Source organism: Mastomys coucha, unplaced genomic scaffold (genome assembly GCF_008632895.1).
Source record: "Mastomys coucha isolate ucsf_1 unplaced genomic scaffold, UCSF_Mcou_1 pScaffold18, whole genome shotgun sequence".
Classification (NCBI taxonomy): Eukaryota; Metazoa; Chordata; class Mammalia; order Rodentia; family Muridae; genus Mastomys; species Mastomys coucha.
Window position 1 is genome coordinate 89,359,419 of NW_022196900.1, and position 24,056 is coordinate 89,383,474.

Consider the following 24,056-nt stretch of genomic DNA (forward strand, 5'->3'; position numbering starts at 1 on the left):
GGGCCAGAGGATGATGACCAGAACACAGAGGTGGTCTGGAGGACTGGGGAGTGGAAAGGATTTACCTGATATGGGTGTATGGGTATACAAGCATGAGCATGCATGAGTCTGTCTGTCACAGAGTATGTGAGAAAGACTGCATGTGTGAGAATGTGAGAGAGAGAGAGAGAGAGAGAGAACCGTGGATGCATGTTTATGAGATGAGGGTATGCAAAGAGGGGCTGAGGCCGTAGCTCAGTGATGGGGGGCTTTTCCTAGAATGCACGAGACCTCAGGTTCAATCTCCAGTATCACCAGAGAAAGAAAAAAAGAAACCTTGACTTCAGGTTGCCTTGACAAGATGGTGTGCGGCTATACTTGGTTTTACAGAGATAAGTAGCTTGATGCAGTGTGTGTGTGTGTGTGTGTGTGTGTGTGTGTGTGTGTGTGTGTATAGATGCATGTATATGTGTCTGTAGATACATGCACATCTATATGTTTATGTATATATAGATACACATATATACATACATATATACACGCATATACATACATACATATAAAGGTCTTGAGGATAAGCTACACATAGGATGGTGCTGTGGTCCATTGTATGTGGAAGGATGTGAGTGTCTGTCTGCACTTAGGGGTGTGCATAGCGGAGGATGTAGCAGTGTGTGCCTGCTGTCTTGGCTTGGATGGGTGCTTTCCAAGGCCTTGTACCCAAATAGGGACAATCAACATAAAAAGCATGAGAAAAGCTACCAGGGGGTTTGCAGCTGGCCACTGACCCACACAGGCAGCCCCAAGGACAGACATGCCTACCCTATCTTCCTGCGTCCCCTTGCCTGGCGGCAGTGGCTTTCAAAGGAGCCTCCATAAGGACTGTTTCTGCAGCCAGTGCCTCTTCAAACATAGTGACCTCCAGGCAGCTTGGTGGGGGTTTCTGCTTGGACCATCTGAAGGCAGATGGGTGGGCTGAGACGCATTGCTGCTCCTCAGAGATTGAGGAGGTAGCTCTGCTCCTGGAGCCGAGGCACAGGTGGAGACAGATGGACTGGCCCGTCTTAACAGTGTGGTCCGAGTATAGATACCCCAAAGCAGGGAGTTTGGGGTGAGGGGGGGGCTGTGTGCAGTCCCCAGGTGGGCCCCAGAGACTCTGCCTTCCATCTTCCTAGAGGCCTATCCCCTTCCCCTCACCACACTGCTCCATAACAGCTTTCCAGGCACAGGACCTCTAATTGCAGCCCCCAAAATACACAAGCCTCCCCCTAGTGTATGCCTACAGTGCCAACAACTCCAAATCATAGCTAAACATACCTACAGACACAGAGCCCCAACACTTCTACAATAGCCACCCAACACCAACACCTCCTTGGTGTCCAGCCGTCTCAAACGCACATAGCCGACACACCCTCAGATGCAAACGCCACACCGCTACCTGGAACACTTCCCCCAGACACTCTCTCACTCATGTTATTAGCCCAGCAGCACTGATATCAGGGACCGCACTTGCCCTCCCAATACATAGTTCTAAGGCACCTCCTCAGGTACAGTTTCCTTACCTCAAAACAGGAGCCTCTGCAACATTCTCAGACCCACAACCCCTCTTCAGCCCCGACACCTCCGCATCCATACCCAGTTCAAGTCACTGTAACCTGTCCAGGAATATTGCTACATCTTCTTTCCAGACACAGTGCAGTTCCAGCACATAACCAAACCCTGATTTTTATGACTCCCAGACACCCCAACACACACAGCTTCTACCACATCCTCAAAAACATCAGAACCTTCTTCAACCTCAACACTTCACCAGATACACCCAAGACTGGCCTGTTGCCTTCTCACATGCACAGATTTCTCATCCAACATCTCCCCTTGCACACATTTACCCCCAGCTAAATCGTGGCAACCTACAGACAGGCGGGGGACCCCTGCACCTTTTCAAACACCCCCTCCCCAGAACATGAGCATAAATACACACACATACACACACACACACACACACACACACACAGCTCCTCGTATCCACATTTCTCTCAAATTCACAGACAAAGCCTCAGCTCTCTGGTACCTCCAACTGTCCTCATACCTTCTAGTGCCTTCCCTAACATGCATGTGCAAGCTTTCCAATTCCTCAGGTCACCACTCTACCCCTTCAAGAGGCCTAGCAGCTCCCCAGACTTAGCCTAGCTCTGATTCTAGGCTCAACCCTGGAAAGGCACAAGGGCACTCCTACACCTTTCTCCAAACGCACTCTGCTTGTCTGTGACATGCACAGCCTTGCCTAGTCACCGCCCTGACCCATTCGCCCCCTTGAGCACACATGTAGCTTCCAGCTTCCCCGGCACCCCACGGCACCCTGTCACACACCCGCCTCAGCCTCATTTCTTCGGCAGCCCTCACTCCCACCAGCCACACACATTCCAGCACACCCTCCCCCACCCAGCTCCTTCCCCCCCCAGACAGCCCTTTCACACGCACTGCACTGCTGCTCTGTCTACTGCCCTAGCCTCCTCCACTTTCCAGAGCCGCCTCTGCCTGGGGAGCCATCCCCACCCCTCACTGCCGGAGGCCTTTCATTCCTGGACAGTGAGGCTGGACATCTGGTTCAAAGCTGCCCCCCAGATCCTGGGCTGTGGACACTCTGGCCTAAGCTTGGAGGGTTGAGCCCCTTTTGGGAATAGGCAGAACCACTTGGCACCTGGTCACCCTGGACTCTAAAGCCAAGAACTCTTTGAGTACCTAGCTTTGCCTGGGCTCTGGCATGCATATCCAGGGTAGGGGAAGTTATTCCCACTTATCAACCATGCTAGATTCCCCCCACCATACCTGAGAGGGGCGGAGCTTTGGGAAGGGGGAGAGTACTGGCTTGATGAGCCCCCCCCCCCACGATCTAGGCTGTGGGGCTCGGTCTCCCTGGGAGTTAGTTCCGACAGTGAAGGTTACTTTACTAGATGCATGATTTTAAACGGAATCTCCACCATCTGTTCCACCCCCTAATTACAGATGCACAGAATCCGCCTCAGAGGGCAGTGTGAGAGGAGTGATTTAGAGCCCGAGCTGCTTCTTGCCTGCTTTAGGGATGGCGAGACTGGGGTGGGGGTTTGGGTATTACAGCCCCCCCCCCAACTCACTTCTTTCCTGAGGGTCTCTGGTATCTCTTGCTTAGAGAAGGCTCATGGAGGACTTCCCCGACCCCCAAGTTCTAAAAGAGGAGCAGCTATATTGCTGTGGGAGGGGTACCCAAAACATTACCTAGGTCCCAGTTTAGCAAGTCCAAGGTTGCAGCCTATATGAAGACCTTAAAAAATTCAGAGGACCCATCTCCTCTTGCCCTTGTGCCCTTGGAAGTCATAAGCACCAGCTTGACCCGGCTGTCTGCCCACCCTGGGGGTGACGGGGGGGGGGGGATAGCAGGGATTGGAGAGACAGGGAGGGAAGTCATAACCTGAGATGGATCAGCTAGGCTCTGGCACTCCAGACACAGGTAGGCACTTCCAACACTGCCAGGTGTACTCGTACATGGTACCCACCGGCCTTGGTACAGCTGGTATGCCTGCCCCTGGCTGGGACGGTGGTCTGTGGGATTGGGTCAGTACCAAGGGGGAGAGGGTCTGAGGGATGTGGGGCTACTCCATGAGAATGGGTCTGCCTTTGTCCTTGGCACTAGGGACCTGGCCCCTGCTTGCTTGGTGGTGGTGCTGGTGGTGGAGGCGGCCGTGCGGCAGCAGTAGATACACTGCAGTAGACTCCAGAGCTCTCACTGCGGGGAGAAAGGGAGAGAGGTTGGGCTGGAGGAATTTTAAAGATTGCTGCAGGCAGGAGGGTCTCGGAACCCCGTGGAGCGGGCAGTCATGCAGAAGTAATCCTATCGCTGCCTGCCTGGAGGAGTGGAGGAGAATGGGGGGTGGGGGGGCAAGGTTCTGAAGAAGGACAAGCTATTGCCCCTCTGCCACTGCAGCCCCTGCCCCAGCTAGCCCTGGGAAGCAGGGGCTCTCAAGTTCTCTCCTGAGGAGGCATCTTGTCTTCCCTGTCCCCCCTTGAGGGCCAGGGTTGCAGCTGCTCCAACTCCTCCTACCTTAGAGTCTCATAAATAATGCCGCTCAGTGGTAGGAGCCAAGCCTGCCCCTAGTCACCTTGGGTCACAGTGTGTTACCTCTAGCTAACTACCTTGCCCTCTCAGCCAGCTTCTTTCCTACTGTGTGAGCCTGAGTCAGAGGCCTAGGCACTCTGGAGCCGGGACCTTGGCTATGGAGTATGGAAGAGCCCAGAAACCCCCTCCTTTTGTCCCACCTCCCAGCATTCCCAGGTTAACTGGCAGTGAGCTCAGCCAATCCAGGCTGGAGAAGGGATGGTCTGCTCTCCAAAGGCCTCACCTTCTTGGCCCCTCCATTTTGCAGATGGAGTAACCGAGTCCAAAGGCAGAGAGGATGGTCAGGGCCAGCCAGCAGATGAACCCCCTCCTTCCTGCCCCATTCTCCTGTCACTCAGGCTCTTCTGAGCCTCAGCTCAGAGCAGGGCCTGGGGGGGGGAGCAGGCGGGGGATGTTTGGGAAAGTGGTTGCGGCTGAGAGGTTGCCATGGCGATACTGCAGGATGCCGAGCAGAAGTGGGGGTCCCACAGGGTCTCTGGGGCCCCCAGCTCTACACCTCTGTGGGCTTCTCTTCCCATCTCCTGTCCCCCACCTAGATGCCTGTCAGGCGGCATCAGTGACAGGCTGGGTGGGTGACAGGTGGCGCAGGTGATGGGCTGGGTGGGTGACAAGCCTGGGTGGGTGACAGGTGGTGCGGGTGTGAGGCAGGCAGGTGACAAGCTGGGTGGTGACGGGCTCTGTGGATGACAGGCAGGGGGTGTGGTTGGCGAAGATGCTGTCTCCTGGCTGGTGGCCTGTTGCGGCCCCCCTACCCTCATACGTGTGCACACATAGAGACTCTGGGCTCAGAGCTTGGGGCTAAGATACTAATGAGGCGTATTACGCATGGAGGGGCAGGTGCCCGGGCTCACTAATGAGAAGCCCTTAATAAATAGGGGGAGACAGCTGGGGGGCTTCCAGGAATTTGGCTGGCCCTCCTGGGCTGAGCCTCTGAGGGTCCCAACCTGACTTAAGGAGAAGGAGGTTGGTTTCACCCTCCAGCCACATCCAGATCCCTCCTTGCCATCACCTCTGGCCACTTGGAATGTTAAGATAGGCACAGCTATGAGAGCAGCCACTGTTCAGTCTTTCACCGTGTGTCAGGCACTGTGCCAAGCCCTTCGCCTACATTTACTCGGCTGGAGTCTACAGTCCTATGAGGGATGTGCTGCAGCCCCATTTTCCAGATGCAAAGTCTGAGGCTGAGAAACAGTATGGGGATTCTCACAGTTAGTGGTACAGCTGGGACTTTAATTCAGGCCCCTGTGGCTTGTCCTTGTAACCACTGTAATCAGGAATAGCCAAGCCTTCTCCTAGAGTCTCAGTTTCATTGATCCACAAAATGGATCCAGGAAGGAGAATAATTATAGATATTTTTTAGCATAACCTGGATGACTTTAGTCTCTTCCTGCTAGTTACCCGGCCACCTCACCCCACGTGGCCCAGACTGTGTTGACTCCCCTGTACTAGAGAGACGGAAAGGCTTAGTGTAAAAGGGGCTGATGTGAATGGAGAATACCTGGTCTATCAGAGCCACTTCCTGTAATGTGTGGTGGGGCCCAGAGAGGAATAGAAGCCACCTAGGGTCACACACCCAACGAGCTGTAGGGCCTCTCAGGATCCCAGGCCTTCAGGTCTGTTGAAAGCGTGGGGCTTAGAGTGGGTGTGGAGCTGGGAGGTGCCTCCTCCTGGCCCCCACCCAGCAGCCTGGTTTCTTCCCTAGAGGGTTGGAGCCCCCTAGCTCTTGGGAGGGTGCAGGATAGTTGACTGATTCTTTAGGGCCATGCCCCGTCCGTCCCATCCATCTGAGTCCCCAGTGTCAGTTAAGCCCCTCCCTTTGGTACCCGTTGGGGTGGAAACTCCCTGGCAACAGCTGATGGATGGGTTGGGGCCTTGACATTGGCCTGGGGCCACAGCAGAACCCTGGAGGGACCAGGCTGGGACTGGGGGACTTTGAGGGGAATTTGAGGGAGAAGAATGAACCTCATAAATCTTGGAGCCTCTGGTTCCTCTTCAACCTTAATCTCTTACCAAACCTGCTCTCCGGCTGCTCGTCCCATGTTGCTGGGAGTTGAGAGCCCACCTGCCCATTCTCTTCTGCCTCTGAGGAAAGCTCACCCATCTGACATGGCTGGGCAAAATGAAGAAGCCTCGGGTGCCTTGGGATGGGTAGGGGAAGTAGAGGGCTTCCTTCCCTCAGTTTCCCCAGCTGGTTCCTCTCAGCTGAGACGGAGAGGATCTCACAGATGCAAGACTCACAAATAGTCTTGGTCTGAGAATCCCTCCCTCCCTCCCCCAGTCTTGAGAAGAGAAGCACAACCCTGTCCTGCAAGCCCTGAGACCTGGAGATGAGCCTTAGAACCCAAGCTGGGTGTGCACTGAGGTCAGGCTAGGGCGGTGCTTGGTAGCCCGCCTGGGAAAGCAGGCTTCAGGGAGGCCAGAGGAAGGGTGGTGGTTTGCCTGGGGGGTGGGGGCTGGGGAGCCATCTTTGGTTGGAAGGCAGGGGGTCTGGCTTTCCCACAGGCCCAGGCAACTGTAGGCTAGAGAGCTGAGGCCCTCTCAGCTCCCCAGGGAACCCATTGCTGCTGGGCCTTGGGGACCCAGGCGTCCTGGCGGGTGAGGGCGGGTCTCCAGCAGGCGCCCTGCCAAACCCCGCAGCCTGCTCACCAGGAATCTTGTTGCTGAGAGATGGAAAATCCCGGCTGGGCCTGCAGCTCATCCCTCCCCTCCGGGAGGAGGAGGGGCCCAAAGATTCCTTCCTGCACCCCCCCTCCCATCTGGGGCAGAGCCCTCCTTGGCAGTGGGTGGGGCTGGGGGGGGGCTCAGGATAGGCCTCTAAGGCCCAGTCACATGTCCTGCAGCTTTGCCCAGTCCACAGTGGGCACCAGGGCACTCTGGAGGCCAAATGAGCCTGTTGCAGCAGAGGAGGGGTAGGGGTAGGGTGCCAAGGGCCAGAAGGGGCCTGAGTGGGGGCTGGGGGCTGGCCCTGGCCCCACTGGCTCCCCCAGGGTGGAGGGTGAAGAGTTGGTTCTCTCTTTGGACAGGAAGACGAATGATCCCATTATGGGAGCGTGATTTTATTCCACGTGTCACGGAGTCTGAGATTAACTTGCTCACCAGTCTGTGACAAACCCCTCACACCCAACACACACACACAGAGACACACACATGCAGAGGTACAGAGACACACACATCCACAGTGTCACTAACACAGATAAGCATTGCTGTGCTTCATACAATCCATTGCATGGTTCACACAACTAGCACACACTCAGATACACCAAAGCTTCAAAACCTAAAGCTTCAAGATAGTGTGTCCTCAGAGTAAGGCCACCCCGATATACAGACACAAGCAGTTCAAGAAGTCTCTTGCATCTGACCCTTAAAACATACCCAGTCAAGGACACATGGTAACCCATAGACACAGATAAACTTAAACACACAAAACCAGACACTGCCACCCAGACAGGCACAGACCAACAGCCACACTCTCAGACAAAGGCCCTAGATACATACAGACAAAGACAAGCGCAGACAACACGGCTGGCAGGGCTCACACAAGCACAGGCGTGCACACCCGGACATAGACAAAGACAAATAAATGCCCAGAGGTTTTACTGTGGACAGATGTGGAGGCATTTGCACATCTGGGCCTCTTTCTCAGCCTCCCTGCCTAGGAACATAGTGATCTGGCACCTGAGAGGCTCTGAGGAATCTTCTGCTCCAGGAGAGCCCCCGACCTTTGCTTCCCCCCCCCCTTCTGGCACTAAGCCTGTGGCAGAGGCCACTCCAGCCACACCCTCAGCAGAGCCCTGACACCTCTCAAACTTCTGCAGTGTTCACATTCATAGGGACACCATCTTCTCCCATGCAGCCTCCTTACAGTCTCACCCCCTCAGCCGTGTTCCTCCTCCCCTGTCTTCTTCAGCCATTCCTCCTTCCTGCAGACATGAGCAGAACAACTTCAGTTGCAGTGCACTCAGCCTCCTCTCTGTGTGGATTGTGTGCACACATACATAGTTTTCCTCACTTTAGATGCCTGGGCAGGCCCACAGTCTCTATGGCTTTCTTGCACGGAACTTCCCCTCCTCCAAGACCTCCTTGCCTTCTTACACAGGTTAATTCACACGTGCAACACACATGGATTGTCACCTCTCACACAAGCATGCATGCACACACAGTTCCTGAGCCTCCCGTTACATTCCTTCCTCTGTCTCCCAGGAGTGGAGCCTTGCTGTAGACTAGGGCCTTGTGGCATTTGTCACTTCTCCCGCTGTCCTTGGCCTTCCTAGCCTCAGTCTCTCCTCCACCTCTGGCCCTGCATACTGTGTACTGTGGCCTTGTCTTCTTTTGTCTTTTTCCCCCCCCTGCTTAGTCAACAAGTGCGAGTGAGCACTCATTTGCTTAACACTTACTGCTTGAACACCGCGGTTGAGTGAAGCCCCAGGGAGGCAGGTAACAAAGACGGGCCCAGACTCTTCTCTTTCCAAGTTTTGGGACCAACCTGGCTATTTGTTGCTTCTCTCTTCCTACTAGATTGGAAGGTAAGCCTTGATTTTGGCTATTGAGGGATGTGTGTGAAGTCGTGACAGGAACGCTCTAGCTGGAGGGAACAGAGTGTACAAAGCCTTAAGGGGATCAGCAGTTGATGTGCTGAGAGGGTGGAGTCCAGTTCAGAGCAGAGGAGAGCTTCCACTCGAGAGGGCAGATTCCAGGTGACACCGGGTGACTGCCCTGCTCGGAGAGTGAAGTTTCGGGGAGTGAAGTCTTTGTCCAGTGAGCCACAAGAAGACACGGTCTTTAGCTTCCTGACCTGGATTAGGACAGAATGGAGACAGGGTTGAGAAAGTTGGCTTTGGTTTGTTCAGAGGATGACCCTGGCTCAGAGAGGCCTCACAGCTCTGAACCTGGAACAACACCGATTCTTGTCTGTAGAGGAACCTCTAGGTGTTTTTTTAGACAGGGTGTTGCTGTATGGCCCTGGCTGGCTTGGAACTCACAGAGCTCCTGCCTCTCTGCCTCTGGAGTGCTTGGATTAAAATCCGGAAGGCACCACACCTGGCCTTCTTGTTTTCAGATAAGGTCCCCCCTGGAATTCAGGCTAGCCCAGAATTCATTGTGTAGCCCCGGAACCTGCTGTCCTGCTTTAGGGTCCCCCCCCCCCCGGGGATCACAGGAGGCTTACTTGGGAGGTTTGAGTAGTATAGGCGGGAATTCCTTGCCGTCTCCTCTCGCCTAGAAGCATGCAGCATAGAAATGGAGGTTCCCCTACAGACGAGGATCACTGTGGTTCCAAGTTCAGAGCTGTGAGGCCTCTCTGAGCAGGGTACATCCTGTGAAAAGGGGACCGTGCCGGTGGTGCTGGACTTGTAGCCACTACAGATGTCAGTTGGACGTGATGGAGGACATCAGATGAGATCCACTCAGTACCTACTGAGTGCTGGGTACCATGCCAGGTGCCGGGGCAGAACCCCTGTAACATTAGCAGGCAGACAGCAGAAAGTGCCCTGGCAGGTGCAGCATCCTGATTGCTTAAAGGAGGCAAGTGTCAGGGCCCTGTGTGGCCCATGGAGCTAGGGGTGAACTGGTAGAATCCAGCCAGGCCAAGGTTGGGGGAGGAACTTCAGGTAGAACCATTCATTATCTGTCATCAACGGCCAGAGGGCAGGAACTAAGAATGGGGTGTCCTTCATCCACTGTTGGGGAGGCCGCAAGGTGATAGAGTTGTGGCTTGGGGCTTTAGAGGGGTCAGTCAGTGTGGAGCTGGGTTTTACTCACACTAAATGTTTGATGGTAACGTGAAATGTGGCCACTGAGATTCAGCTTCAGGCCCACCGCTTGCTTGCCCTGGCCTCAGTTTCCCCATCTGTGAAGTAAGCTGTTGTCTTGTGTGGGAGGAAACTGGCATCGTGAGGGTTGGGCTAGCCAACTGGAGTGAACATTTTTGGCTTGGGCTCTGGGCCTTGGTAGTGCTTTCTCGGGTGGACTGTGGGAATAAAGTGAGGGGTCTCCAGGAGGGATTTTAGGCACCCTGAAGAGAGCCCAGAGCCCCCACACAGAAGACAAAGGGCTTTCTGAAATCTGACTCCAAGCCCTAGAAAGAACCCAAAAGAGATGGCCTATCTCAGTCCCTCTTACATCCTGCCCTGACTCGTGTGGCAGTAGATATAGGCCATGGGCCATGTGCCCAGGAGGTCACAGTGTCTAATCTCTGACCTGGGCTGTGTGAGGACCCTTTCTCCCATTAACCAAGGAGCAAAGGTCAGGAGTATAGTTCATGGTATCCCCTTGGGGTGAAGAGCCCGGAGACCAGTTGGGGTGTCAGAGCCAGATAAATGTTTTGGGGACGTATGCTCTGCTGTGATCTGCCACCCCCATTCTCAGCTGCCCTGGATCTGGGCTGTGAGGGGCCCTTTAAGCATCTCACCTGTGAGGTGGGGCTGGGAGAATTAATTTCCTGTGCTATTTTAACTTTACTGTATTTAATTTGCTGTTTATTTTAATTAATTAACAGAGTTACTCTCTTATTCTAACTTGCTGCCACAGGTTCCTCCTGCCTTTCAGAAGGGTAGAAGGCCTGGACAGGCGATACTGGGCTAGCTGTGAGAAAAGAGGGACCAGGTCTCCCCCTTTACCTTTCCTATCTCAGGGTATCCTCCATGGCTCCTGCTTCTTCCCCAAGGGGCTCTCCTTATCCCCATTCCCCACCAGATTGGCATAGGGCTGTAATTACAGTGTTGTGGCCCTGAGAAGCCTAACTTGAACCTGCCTGTGTTCATCAATAAACAGTTTCCGTACCATCGGGTTATAAGAGGGAATGTGCTTTTTTGGGTGGTATTTTGAGGCAGGAGGATGTCAGTTTTTACTAATAGCTAGCTGCCCTACCTGGTGGTCAGATGACATGCTCATTGTATGGTCAGGCTTCTAGATTTCCAGCATGACCAAGTACTGGTGATGCTTAGGTGGATAGGACCTCAGTCATCAGTGATAGGGGACAAGATGAAGAGAGTGAGGCTTCTGAGAGGGCCAAGTGACTGGCCTGAGGTCACACAGCAACTAAGAGAAGCAAGGCAGTAACCTTTCTTGGGTGGAAGTGCTTAATAGTTGGAGAATTCTCAGAGGTTGGAGAGAAGATGAGGCCAGGACCAGTGGCTTGGGAGGATGTGGGGCTGGGAGTCACAGTGGCTTCCCCAAGGATAAGGTTTCTGCTCCCTCTCTGTTTCCTGAGCTTTTTTGCATGTTTGGGCCTGAGGTGCTCTGCTGGTGGCCATCCTTCAGAGGCCTTCCCTAGCAGGGTAGAGCCCTGCTTTCATTAAATACTTTTTTTTCTGGTGCTGAGAATTGAACCCAGAGCCTCATGCCCACTGAGCACATTCTGTTCCACTGAGCTGTTCCCACACTCTCAACTTTACTTAGCAAACACTTAGGATTTTACAAGTAGATCTTCACATAGCCATCACCTCTGTTGTCCTTGTTTTATACACCGTCCGTCCCACCCTCCCCCATGGCCTGGTTTACTTCTTTTATGTTAACTGTGATCACTTGGAGTCCAGAACTATTAACTGGGAAGATTCTAGAAATAAACAGTTAATGAGTTTTTAAGTGCTTTTGTTACAGTTATTATATTGTAAGCGTTCTACTATAGTGTTATTAGTCTCTCAGAGTTCGTAATTTATAAACTAAACTTGAAAGCATAGTTATCTGTAGGGGTTGGTATTGCTCACAGGCTCAGGCATTCACCTGGGCAAGTCTTGTTAACTTACCTCCCAGGTGGAGGGAGGGGTATGGGGGCCGGGGAACAGCATCCTGTATCCCAGAAGCGAGGCTTGGAAGAGCTTCAGGACCCGTGCAAGGTCCTACAAAGCCAGTGCTTTTGAACTTGGCATACTGGAATCAAGGCTCTCATTTTGAACCACCATCTTGTCCTTCTCCTCCACCCCACTACCGTGGTGCTTTTAAGTTAGGGGGGAGTCCTGAACTTACGGAGAAAAGGTATGTTTGGGAAGCCTCCCATGTAGGCTAAAAGGCAAACGTTACCATCACAGATATTTGAAAGGGCAGACAGAGAGCCCACAACTCAAAGCCTGGTAAGAGGACACAGGGATAGCACCAGGTATCCCTGGCTAGGGAGCCTTTGTGGAACAAGGCTCCATTGCTGCAGTGGTGGCTACCAGAAGGTGGCCCAGGAGAATCGATTGCCCTCAGAAAGTTACTTGTCCCACTGGAGGAATGATGTTGATGTGTGTGACTGGTTCTCAAGGGTTGTGTCATACAGTGAGAGAAAAAATTATCTCAATGTCCTGAGTTGAGAGTTTCGATTTGGATCCTGTGTAGCCTACAGTTACTTTTCCTTGAGCCTCAGTTTCCTCATCTGTCAAGAGGGAGATTACAAGACTGATGCTCTAGAGTTTATTAGGCTTGCTAAGATAAAATGCAGAGGTTATCAAGTATTCAAACCCAACACCTGGACAAAGAGAGTCCCAGCCCAGAGCACAGGAGGAGGGAACAGCGAGGGTGGAGGGAAGGCCTCAGGCTCAGCCCCAGTGCTGGACAGCCTGGTTTTAAATGCTAGGCATGAGGCTGGAGAGATGGCTCAGGAGTTAAAAACACTTGTTGCTTGTCCAGAGAATCCAAGTTCAGTTCCCAGTCTCCATGTTGGGCAGCTCACAGTCATCTGTAATCACACAAGATCCAGAGAATCCAGTACCATCTTTCGGCCTCTGAAGGCATCCACACATACATACAACACATTCAGAAATAAAAACAAAATCTTTAAGTCCTGCTTATGGTACATGGCCTTTATTGTCAGTAACATGGACATAATAGTAGCTCTCCCTACCTTTTGAGAGTGAGGAGTTAGTTAATTTAAGTAATACAGAGAGCCTGTTGGGTACCACCCAAGTTTCCAACCACTACAGATAGTAAGGGACTGAACATTTTAGCTGTCTTCTTTTCATCATAATTTGGAAAGAAGTGTGTGTGTGTGGGGGGGGGGGGGTTCAGAAAGGAAGAACTGAGCAGGCTGACACTCTTTGGACGGAGATGAGCTACACAATAAAATGTCACAGTGTGGGCTGGTGTTCACTGAGGGCTTAGTGTGGAGCATTACACTCAGGAGGCAGAGCATGTATCATCCTTGTTTGCAGGTAGGAAATGGGTTCTGAGAGGCACAGTGACATCCCCCAAGTAACACAGCTAATCACACATGTGTACACACGTGTGCACACACGTGAAACAAAGTAAAAGGAGAAAGCTACCTAGTAGGGATGGGGCTCCCTTCCCTCCCTCCCTCCCTCCCTCCCTCCCTCCCTCCCTTCCTTTCTGGAGACGAGTCTGTCTACACAGCTTCTGCTGTCCTAAACTTCACTCTGAAGACCAGGATGGCCTGGAACTCAGACATCAGCCTGCTTCTACTTCCTAAGTGCTGAGATTAAAGGTCGCTCCACTGCCTGGAGCTACCTTTATTAATCACAAAGATTCAAACTAGTTGGGGGGTTGGGGTGGGGGTGGGGGTGGGGGGTTGATCCAGTAGAGGAAGGAGGAATCCCTTGTCAGGAGAGAGGGACAGGGGACAGGAATAGCAAAGGGATGGAAGAGGACAAGCAAAGTGCTCATGCTCAAACGTAAGAGCAAAAGGGAACAGGGAGGGAGAGAGACCGACTTGCACAGTCCAGGCTGCTCTCAAATTTGAACTTGCTGCAGTCTTCCCGTGCTGGCCTCCTAGAGCCAGGCTTACTGGTGTGAGCCACTACTCTGGGCTGAAAACCTCCACATTTGGGAAGCAGGGATAGGAGTGTTTGTAGGCTCCCTGCTCTGAGCTCTGAGAAAGGAAAGTGGAATCTGACCTAGCAGGAATGCTCCCAGGACAGTCTTAAGGTTGAGTCGAGAGAGATGGGGGCCCAAAACATTTTTAGGCAGGGCCCAAGCACTAGCCTCCAGGGAAGACTGAGTAGTATAGGGTTGAGAAATGGGAGGAAATGGCTCAGTGAAGAAGGGTTGGGAGGGCTAGTGGCCTCAGGGGCATTTGATAGGTGACCTAAGAGGCTTAGCTCATGATCAGGAGAGGAAGGAAGTATAGCATAGTCATTAACAGGGTAGGCTCTGGAGGTAGCCTAACCAAGCTGCTTCCTGCCACTGCCTTTGAAGCACCTGACCCTAGCACAAGATGACCCGAGAACAGTATTGTACCTGGGACACAGGCCGACATGGCTCCTTCAGTCCTCAGGTAACAATGCATAGCTGGGATTAAGCTGTTTTAGGACACAAAGCAGTGAACAGAATTGATGTATTAACAACAACAACAACAAAAAACCCAAACCAAAAAACAGAAACAAAAACCCAAAACCTTTACCTTCAGAGAATTAACACAGAGAGTAAAATAATTCACACAAAGGCAGGTAGAATGTATGGTTTGTTAGCTGGCTAGGCATGGTGGCATCTGTCTATAATCTTAGCCCTTGGAAGGCTAAGGAAAGAACATCATGAGTTCAAGAACAACCTGAGTTATGTAGTGAGACCCTGTCTGCAACACAAACAAGAACGTGTGTGTGTGTGTGTGTGTGTGTGTGTGTGTGTGTGTGTGTGGTTAGGAGGTTGTGTGTGTGGTGTGTATGTAGTTAGGAGGTTGTGTGTGTGTGTGTGGTTAGGAGGTTGTGTGTGTGGTGTGTGTGTGTGTGGTTAGGAGGTTGTGTGTGTGGTGTGTATGTAGTTAGGAGGTTGTGTGTGTATGTGTGGTTAGGAGGTTGTGTGTGTGGTGTGTTTGTAGTTAGGAGGTTGTGTGTGTGGTGTGTATGTAATTAGGAGGTTGTGTGTGTGTTTGTAGTTAGGAGGTTGTGTGTGTGTGTGTGTGTTTGTGTGGTTAGGAGGTTACTAGAAGTACCAAGGAGGAAACTGAAGCAGCGTGACACTTAAGGAGTACAAGATTGCAAGGGTGCCCTGAATATGAATTTTGTTTGTTTGTTTTTTTTTTGAGATAGGATTTCTCTGTGTAGTCTTGGCTGTCCTGGAACTAAATTTGTAGACCAGGCTGGCCTCAAACTCAGAGAGTTCCGTGTGCCTCTGCCTCTTAAGTACTTGGATTAAAGGCATGTGCCATCACCACCAGCTGGATTTTTGAAGCAAGGGACTCACTGTGTTGGGCAGGCTGCTGTAGAACTTCTGGCTACTCTACTGCCTCAGCCTCCTGAGTGTCTGGAAGTGTGGATGCACACCATCCCTCTTGGCACAGATGATAATTTGAAATCAACTTACAGGTAGAGGCTGTGGGGATTATTTGGAATTTTTGCAAATTTTATTAGAACACCTTCCCACCCACCAAACACACACTTTACGAGTGATTTATCCTTCATGAGTATCACGTGAGGTGTAGATGTTGCTGTCCCTGTTAGTTAAGTTACCCTTGATTCCCTGAGAGCCCCTGTGGCAAGGGGGCGGAATGAGAGTGGAGTAGAGAGGAGAGAAATGCTAAGGTAAAGCCAGTGTCCAGACTGGAGCCAAGCTGGATAGTTATAGAAGTGGCCTACTTCCTGGAGTCTGGAGTATGGTCAGTACACCTCAGCCTGGTCTGTTCAGGGTGAGCTGAGAGAGGCTAGACCGAGGAATAACCCTAAGGGCACAGCAGGGGCAACCGGCTAGGTCTGAGGCATGGGTGACCGGCCAGCAGGGCCAAATCTGTCCAGAACTGAGTGAGTCTGTGGGTGGTATTCAAATGGGTGGAGAGGAGGAAACCAGCCCACTAACCAGATGAGAGCCAGGGGCCAAGAGAGCAGCAGGGCCTAGGCTGGCTGTGAAGGCCACTGTGTGTCAAGCCAGGGACCTCAGCCTTATGTCGAAGTTGTCCTGGTCTCTAAGGCAAAGGCACCGTCAGGAGATGGGATTGGAGTAAGATGTATCTGGCACTCTGCACACAGGAGAGTCCTTGAAGGAGATGGGGGTGGGAAGCCCACCGAGGAACCTCCACGGCTAAGCAGGTGATGGGGTCAGGCCAGAGACATTTAGGTTGGCCGAAGAGAATGAGACCTGAGGTTTCATACTCTCCAACATTGGCCTTGGGTCCCTTCCTAGCACTAGCCCCGTCTTTCCTTCTAATAATGTACCTCTGTTTTCTCATTTAGATTTTTAACTTTTTGGGCTAAGGATCCATTTTGAGAAGATGACAGAGCTGGGGCCTTCTCTGCAGATAAATATAAGAATGATTTGGCTAACATGGATTTTTTGGTGACAAAATCCCATGAATTAAGCTGGAGGGTCATTGAGAGTAAGAGCGGCACCTAGCGCTAAGTGCTTATTCCGGGCCAGGTGCTGTGTGAAGCGTTCGACCTCACAGTCCTGTTAAAGCTGCGCAGAGCATATGGGACGGATACCGTTGTACTTGTTCTGATTTTTTGTAGCTGAGGAAGCCTACAGAGGCTGAGTGACTGGCTCAGAGTTACAGCCAAGGAAGACTGAGTTTGTCGGCCCGGACATTACGGTTAGCTCAGGATTCTAGGACCAAGTGGGGAGGAAGGGCAGGGACCAGGACAGGGAGGATTCTTAAAGCTGTGGAGAAGTCGAAGCCAGAGGTAGGGAGAAGGGCAGCACCAATGCCACCTTAGCCTTGAGGTGTGAGAGCATCAGGTGATCCGAGGTGAGGGTTGAGAATGAGGATGTCATTTGGGGCTCCCTGGCGTGGCTTCCAGAGTCTGGCTTGTAGAACTCTACAGCTAATGGCGCTTGCTGGGGAAGGGTGGCGTGGAGGCTGCTCTAACTTCATGACCTGATTATGTTCAGCTGGCTGGCAGAGAAGGCCTTAGCCCTGACCCTTTGACTCAGCTCCAGTGCTGTCTCTGGAATCTACCTTCCCTCCCTCCCTGTGCCAAGGCTATTGAGAACGGCCAGTGGGCCTTGAACTCTCCAGGGGAATGCAGAAGTAGAGACTCCATTCCAGAGAAGACGCCTGGGGTCCATCCGATGAGATTACAGCAGACTCTGGAACCCAAGCTGCTTGGGACCCACGTTAGGTTCTTCTTTGGCTCCATCGAGAAGCACAGCAAGGAGTGATACAGCTTAGGCTAGGCAGGCTGAAATATGGATTTGTGGGGAATTGGACTTGGTTGTCTAGAATAGGTCTTTTTGTAAAGAGTCAGACAGTAAAAATTGTAAGGCTTTGTAGGCCATTCATTCTGTTGTGGTACCTTGAAAGTAGTCTTAGAAAATGCATAAACAGCCGGGCGGTGGTGGTGCATGCCTTTAGTCCCAGCACTTGGGAGGCAGAGGCAGGCGATTTCTGAGTTTGAGGCCAGCCTAGTCTGCTCCAGAACCAGGACAGCCAGGGCTACACAGAGAAACCCTGTCTCAAAAAACAAAAACAAACAAACAAAAATAAATAGACAATAGGCTAGATTTGGCTCATGGGTGTAATTTGCCAACTCCTGGTGAAAAGCCTTATTCTTTCTGAAAATGTGCAGGTTTTTAAATAATGTTAGTGATCTCTGAGCAGATAAGTTTGGTGTATCAGGCAGGTTGACATGGAAGGTGATCTTGGACCAGAGGCAAGTGTGTGCACCTGTTTGTAATCCCAGTACCAGGAGAGTCCAGGCACGAGATGAGAGGTTGAGTGTGAGGTCAGCCTAGGCTATGTAGTGAGCTCCAAACCAGCCTGGGCTACAGAATATAGTCATATCTCAAAAAGAAGCAATACCAATGAAAAATTAGACAGTGGGGAAGCATGAGGTGTTGAGATTTAGACCTCCCCCACCCCCCGCATAAGGCTGTGGTCTGGATTGGGGAAGTGGGTGATCCGACAGCCACCAATATTGATCTGGAGCTGGCAGAATTTTGGTCATAAGCCAGAACATCATCTGATCTAGAACAGCATGGTATAATAAAATACAATGGAAGGAACTACAAACAGTTTCTAATACCTGTTTTTTTTCCATTTATTTATTTATTTATTTATTTATTTATTTATTTATTTATTTTTTTTTTGGAGGCAGGGTCTTACTGCACAGCTCTGTCTAGCCTGGAACTCAGCAGAGATCCACTTTTTTGTTTGTTTGTTCGTTTTGTTTTTCGAGACAGGGTTTCTCTGTGTAGCCCTGGCTGTCCTGGAACTCACTCTCTAGACCAGGCTGGCCTAGAACTCGCCTGACTCTGCCTCCCTGGTGATGGGATTAAAGGCGTGTAACCACTTTTCTTTTTTCTTCTAAGACAAGGTGTCTCTGTAGTAGAGGAGGATTGGAACTCATTATGTAGGCCAGGCTTCCCTCGTCTCAGACCTAAGTAAGACCCTTTCTTAGACTCCCACATGCGGGAATTCCAGGCATGTGCCACCAGGCTGGGGGCTCTAAGAAAGAAAAGAGAAGCAAAACCCATTTCCTAATATACCATATCCGACTCAGCCTATCAAAGATAGATAGGCTCATCTCAACATATAGTCATTACAGAGCTACTGAGATATTTTCCTTTTTTTTTTTTATAGTAGGACTAAAGTTTCTGGTGTGTATTTTATAGCATTTCTCACTTCACACTAACAGTGTTCTCAATACTCAGAAGCCACGTGTGACAGGTGGCAGCCTTTTCTTTGGGACTAGGGTTCTGGAGTCATGAGTCAGAATACTCTGGAAAAAATAGGGTTGAAGGGCTGGGTTACACCCTTAGCCAATTTGCACCGGTATAGACTGGCCCAGCAGGAGACAGCACCTGGGCTGTGGGTTGATGAGAAAGGATTCCCTCCCTCAGAGTTCTGACCAACTGGCCCCAGGTGGAAGCTCTACTGTGGCTCCAAGCCTCTCAGGGCTTTTTGGCATCACCTCTGAGCACCGGTTCTTAGCTCCTTCCTTTCATCCCAATGTCACCTCTGACTCTGGAGTCCATTCTGGCCTTGGTAGGTGGGGGAGGGCAGGGTGGCAGCTGGACCCTTGGAGCAGAAACCCTGCCCGTCTAAGCCAGCTGCTGCCAGCCTTCCTGGACGGACTCTATGGAAACAGGGGACCCAGAGACAGAAATAAACTGCCAGGTTTCCGGGGCGGGAGGGGGGGATGATATGTGACTGCCAACCTTTGTGTTTCCTTGCTTGGAGTGTGGTGTGTGTGTGCGCGAGCGCGTGTTTGTGTGTGTGTGTGTAGGGAGCAGCAGGAACCATCCCCAGGCTCTGTGAGGATGCCGCTGCCCACCCCACCCCCCATCTCATCTCTGTACCCCTTACTTCTGAGGCTGGGTTGAGTCTAGAATTTGATAAAAGAGTTAAAACTAAAGGGGCCTAGTAGTCTGAGACGAACATTTGAAAGCAGAGTGTAGTCTTTGGGCTCTTGGACATCCAGTTTGGTACCCACTTTTAGACATGATCTGGAGACCCTCTAGCTGTCTCCCAGCAGGTGCTGAACAGATTCAACGGTTGCAGCAGGGCACTAAAGAGCTGGAAGATTTGTATTGGGTGCCTACTCTTGCCACTAGTCCAAGGAACTTTGATACATTGGGCTTTAATTTAGTTTGTCCCAGGTCAGTAATTAATATTCTAAAGCCAATTTGTCTGACTTTGGGGTGTGCCATTGTCTAACCTCTGGCAGGTCACTTTACTTGAACCTCAGTTTCCTCCTGCAAAAAAAAAAAACAAAAAACAAAAAAAAACAAAATAAAAACCTGTATCTTTATTGGGACCTTAATGGAGTTAATGCTTTTTGATAATGTAGAGCCAGTGTGTATGCTGCTGGCCACTAAGATTGAGTAGGCGCTAGATGTTAATGTATTGTATGAAAATACATTGTTTTGATGTAAGGGACTTTTCCTCTGAAAGGGGGGCTTTTTAATCCCTCTCAATAAATGGAAAAACTAACCCCCCCATCAAAAAAAAGTTTAAATTTTGTTCAGGAAAAGACGCACAGCAAAATGAATAAGGTACCCTCCAAATAAAGCCGGGTAGCTCATCCCAACTTACAGGTATGGAAACCGAGGCCGGTGATTGGCCACTGGTGCTCGGCGGCGCTATCCAGTGAGGCCTGAGTCCGCCGCTGGGGAGGGAGTGCCCGGGCCGCGGGCGCTCACCGGAGGAGGGGCGTGCAGGTAGCGGGCGCCTCGGAGCCACCGGCCGTGTCCGGCGGTCTTAGTAATTCTGCCGCTCGACCCGCATAGCGAGCCAGCCAGTCGGGCCGGGTGTCTCCGGGACCCTTCCCAGCCCGGAGCGGGATCGAAGCAGCCCTCCCCTCCCCTCCCTCGTGTCCCCTCCTCCGCGGGGGAGCCGAGGGCCCCGGCTAGCGGGACGGGGGCCAGGAAAAAGCCGAAAACCATCGCGGCCGGGCCGCTCCCCTCCCGCTCAAAATAGCCCCCGGCCGGGGCTGCCACGCATTCCGCCGTCCCCGGGGCGCGGGAAGGAGCGGCCCGGCCCGGCCCGGCCGGGGCTACTACGTGGCTGCCTCGCCGAGTGGGACTGGGTGGGGGCGAGGGCGGGCCGCGCGGTCGCTCGGCCGGCCGCTCGGTCGGCATGTGGGCTCTCCTTCGGGAAGCCTTGGCAGCCCCGGCGGCGCGCTGCCTGCGCCGGGATGATGGAGAGCTTCTGGAATTTCCTGCCGCTGGAGAGCGCAAGCGGCCGGCCCGGGGAGCCGGCCCAGCGCGGCTCGGGAAGGGGGCGCCGAGCCGGCCGACCCCCGCACGCGTCTCCGCCGGCGCTCCGGCCGGGTGGGAGGTTTCCCCGCCCCGGTGGGTGCCGGACCTCCCCGGGGCGAGGCGGGAGGCTCCCCTCCCCCGCCGCGCCTTCGGGGCTGGCGGGGGTCCAGGCCCGCCCTTGCTGAGCCTGGGCGGCGGACAGGGGCCAGGTGCAGGCGGCGCCCCTCCCCCAGCCGCCTGGCTTCCCTCTCGGCCCGTCACCTCCGCCGGAGTCAGAAGCCCTGCGGCCTCCTGGGGAGGGGGCGGGGGCGCGGGCGCGGCCACCGGGGCGGCCAGGTAGCTCGAGGGGCGGCGGCGGCGGGAAAAGTCGGGAGCGGGTTCCTTGCGGCCGCCAGACCCGCGCCACCTCCTCGAGCTGAGGCGTCGAAGGGCGGCTTCTCGGCTGGAGGCGGGCGAGGCCGTTTCTCCCCCCCCCGCCCCCTCCTCCTGGCAGCGACGGAGCCGGTGGACTGCGGACGGCTGGGAACATCCCGGATGATTTCCCCAACTCCGGCCGCAGCTTGTTTTGGGGCGTGACTCTGCACCTTGCGGGTCAGGGAGTCCAGAACAGGGACCCGGGAGGGAGGGCCTCCCGTTTACCGGAGCCCCGAAAGCCAGGGGAGTTGGTAAGTGACCTCTCAGGGCCCCCCTCCCCGTTTTTTTGTTTCTTTTTTTTAAAATTTCCCCACTGTTGGATGTGTGGGTGTGCGCGCGCGTGCGTGTGTTAAGAGGTCAGTTTCCCCACAACTTCGCCTAATTCTAGTGCCGTTTGGTAAAGCACGGATGGAGACTGATGGAGCGTTTGGCCACTCCCAGCCAAAGGCCCCGATTCAGTTACAATTCCCGCCCCCACCGAGCTCACCGCACCGCGTTAAACCGAAGCATCGGTGGTAGGCATGGTTTGATTCTCAAGTTTGTCCTGCACTGTTGTTCTGTGACCTTGGGCAAGTCTCTTTACTCCTGAGCTTTCATTTCCCTTTTCTGAAAAAACTGGGCCTTGTGGGGCTTTAAGATACACGTGTAAAACAATTAGTGTGGGGCCTACTTAGAGTAAGGACACCTGAGTAACAGCAGTCCCTTTCAGGAGGATAGAGGCCACCCTTAAAGCGTTAATCCCATCTACCTTCCACCGGCCCTGTGTTTAATGTGGTTTCCCAAAGTAATCAGTGTCTCGTGAGAAGGATGGAGAGGGAGAGCCGTTGGCTTCATTGAGTGTTCATTTATTCATTAAACTCATGCTTACTGTTGTTAGTTTTCAGATAGATCTACACTAGGGCAAGAGACCTTTTAAGTGTTGGGAGCTGGAAACCAGTTCTGGGCACATTGTATTAAATTAAAGTCCTTTTTTCCCCAGCCTGCTCTAAGTGTGGACTGGAAACTGATGCCCAAGGTGGGGGCTGGTCTCCTCCGGATGCTCCCACTGTTCCACTGGGGGGTGGGGCTGGCCGAGCACAAAGCTTGGCTTCTCCAGGTGTAAGGCCCAGGCAGGCTCAAGGTCAGTAGGATTCTTCCTTTGGGGCTCCTCGCTCTCTTTCCACCCGCCACCGCCAGATGCGCAGATTCAAATTCAAATTCCCCTAGGCTCCACTTCAGCCCAGGAAGTACACCTGGACCTGTTGTTCACACCTTCTCCCCACCCCCACCTACCCCCGTTGAAAGACTAGAACACAGGAAGGAGCTCAAGATTCCTTTCAGTAGGGCCTGATGCTGAAGGACTTTAATCCTAGCACTTGGGAGGCAGAGGCGGGTGGATCTCCACACCGTTGAAGCCAGCCAGAGTTACACAAGAGGCCCTGTCTCAAAACAGCAAAGGTTCCGTTTGACTGTAAACTTGATGCTTTGAACCTCAGTTTGCCTTTCCTCAGTGGGCTAGAGATGGAACTGCCTGTCGGGCCCAAGGCCTTGTATTTAAATCCCCAACACCACCAATTATTATATATGGATAAATAAAACTATCTTGAGCACCTACCTCTTCAATTCATCCAACTCATCTTCCCCGGAGCATCCTGGCAGAGATCTACTTAAATAATACAAGACATAGATGCCCTGGAAATAGAGATTTTTGCTTGAATGACAGGTGTAAGAGGCTAGAGAAACCTATGGGTTCTAGCAGTGCTCTGGGGTTCTGGTTACAGAGTTCAGGAACTTGCCCTTTGGCTGGACCAGGAAGTCCGGTGCGGCCCACTCTGAAGCACCACACAGAGGCAGCCTGTTTGGGAATCAGAAAGTGTTGCAGCTTGGGTTAGGGAGTAGGCAGCAAGGTTGTAAAACAGGTCCCATCAGAAGTCAGCATAAGCCAGGCAAGCCAGGTGGTACACAACTTTAGTCCCTAGCACTCCGGATCCGGATCTCTGCAAGTTCGAAGCCAGTCTTGTCTACTGAGTAAGTTCCAGGATGGCCAAGGCTACACAAATCCACAGAGGGCTCACAGTAAGGGACTGAAAAACAACAGTTGGGCTCTGTGACTTTGAGCAGGCAATTTCTCGTCTGTGTCTCTGTTCCCTTCCTGACGCAGGCTAGATAAGTTACTCCCTCAGGCACCTTCTGGCTCTCGACAGGCTCCAACCTTGTGTTGACTGATGCCTCCTAGGAGATCGCACACAGAGACCCAAGTCGACTGGGAGCCCTGTCAAGGTATCCCCCACACCTCCTGGAGAGCTAGGGCGAGGATTCTGACGGAAATCAGGGTGGGTGGAGGGGGCATGTTATCCAAATGAGCAGTGTTGCTGACTCTCAGGGTTTCTATGTTCCTGTTATCTTGTTTGGGGGGGGGGGTGCTGTGCTCTAGAATAAGCGCCTGTGTCAGTCAGGGCTGTGAGGTCGCATTCGTCTACAGGAAAGGAGTGTGTGTGTGTGTGGGGGTGGGGGGGACCAGTCAGTCTCTAGGGATGGGGTGCTGGGCATGGGACTGCTAACTTGTAGGATGTGTGTCCAAAAAAGTCATTGCAGTGACAGTGGATCAGGGTGTGCTCTAGACAAGGAGGCTGGCCATGGGGAGGAAGAAAAACATACATAAGCTAGAGGGGTTGGCTTTGGGTCTATGTTGAGCAGGCCCCAGCCTCATACGTAGGGGAAGAGTTTGGCCTATGCGTAGGTTTGCCTACTTTTGACGGGAGTTGAGCTGAAGGGTACAATTCTGAATTGCAGTTGTTCTGTTGTGAGGGATTCTGTGTGGGGCGGTTGTCAAGGTTTCCCGAACAGTGACTATCTGGAGGGTGTGCCAGTGGAGGTGTATGTTGTAAGAGAGTAGGCAGCCTCTGGTCTTTTGGGATGCCATCTGATTGTATGGGGCTATCGATTGGTATTTTCAGGCTGCCAATCAATCTGG

At 52.7% G+C, this 24,056-nt stretch overlaps 1 protein-coding gene across 7 annotated transcripts in view; it reads left to right on the plus strand.

The window, feature by feature from the left end:
* Ahdc1 (AT-hook DNA binding motif containing 1) overlaps window positions 1–24,056 on the plus strand; it is a 66,945-nt gene that overhangs the window by 7,632 nt on the left and 35,257 nt on the right. Inside the window, exon 1 of one of the 7 annotated variants that reach the window (XM_031378957.1) lies at window positions 21,003–21,354. The exons of the other annotated variants lie outside the window; for them this stretch is intronic. The gene's annotated coding sequence lies outside the window, so the exon portion shown is untranslated. Of the gene's footprint in view, window positions 1–21,002; window positions 21,355–24,056 lie in introns of those variants that run through there. 7 annotated transcript variants of the gene reach the window in all.